The sequence below is a fragment of the Octopus bimaculoides genome, chromosome 7, assembly GCF_001194135.2.
Source record: "Octopus bimaculoides isolate UCB-OBI-ISO-001 chromosome 7, ASM119413v2, whole genome shotgun sequence".
Taxonomy (NCBI): Eukaryota; Metazoa; Mollusca; class Cephalopoda; order Octopoda; family Octopodidae; genus Octopus; species Octopus bimaculoides.
The window spans coordinates 56,812,188-56,813,429 of record NC_068987.1 but is presented as its reverse complement, the minus strand read 5'-3'; the positions used below and the strand labels follow the sequence as shown (position 1 = coordinate 56,813,429).

Genomic DNA, 1,242 nt, shown 5'->3' with positions numbered 1-1,242 from the left:
AAAATTAGATTATTATCCTGCTTCCAGCTTCAGTGTTGCTGCCAGGATGTGAAAAATAGAACACATCCCCACTTATTTTGTGATTTAGGGGGGATTTTTGAAAAACAAGGGGGAATTCACGGCGGTGTTCAGTGAACAAATTAAACACACTACTCTGCAATGGCTAAAACGCGAACCAATCAAGTTTATGCATAAATTTTCTTTTTATGTTTGTTTCCTTTTACACAATATTAAAACAACGGCTAAAAATTTTCTGAAGCAGCACCCCAACTAATTTTATCTACGAGCTACCATTGCTTGGAGTTATGCTGAACATCTACAAAACGTTCACAACACACATCGAAGACCGAAAAGAAATGAATGACATGCACACATGAAACAATCAGAAATAGAGAGGACAGAGAAGAATGGACAATATGTCCAGAGTATCACATTGCATCTCATAAGATTAAGTACTGCAAGCTGCAGTGTGCAGTATGGTCCTCTGTAAAGCAGGTATCTAGTATAATCGGAAAGATAGATCAACGAATTGCATTTTGTCGCTTGAGCAGCGATCAGTGAGACGTAAGACTGCTTGGTAGTGGCTGACCTGGAACCACAAATCAACTGGTACTTATTTTATTGATTCAAGAAGGATAACAGGCGAAGTTGGCCAGAATCAGATGGGAACTTAAAGCTTGAAGAGCCGCAACTAAATACCTCAAAACAATGTGTCCGATGCTCTACCGATTATGCTACCCATCACTGTTTTAAAATATAGATTTTTTTTTGTTAAATTATTATTCAGTTATTTCCATCCATGAACAGTGACAGGTTTTTGTTGCTACTGATGGTGTTGCTTAGCTCTAGCTTAGTTTTGATCGAACATGTCTGTCACGAATGAGTATTCCAGATATGACCATCCCATCTTTCTTTTCCAGTCACAAAGTATTTAAGAAGACATTCACCAATATGTCCTTCAATTTTTAAGACAGTAGGGTGTGATTTCAAGTAGATTTCACTGTTGTTTTTAACAGGTCGGGTGACCACACAGAGCTTCCTTGTTAGCTTCACACCCCGCCCCTACTGTCTCCCACATGGCTATGATCAATAAACACCAAAATATTTAACTGAAGTCTGTTCTCAGAGCCTCATTTCACCAACAGGAGGCGCAGTGGCCCAGTGATTAGGGCAGTGGGCTCGCGGTCATAGGATCGCGGTTTCGATTCCCAGACCGGGCGTTGTGAGTGTTTATTGAGCGAA

At 40.2% G+C, this 1,242-nt stretch overlaps 1 protein-coding gene across 1 annotated transcript in view; it reads right to left on the bottom strand.

Annotated features, from left to right (window-relative positions):
- The window catches only part of LOC106873892 (adenosine deaminase 2), a 43,679-nt gene that overhangs the window by 12,954 nt on the left and 29,483 nt on the right, over nucleotides 1-1,242 (bottom strand). The gene's annotated exons all lie outside the window — the stretch shown is intronic.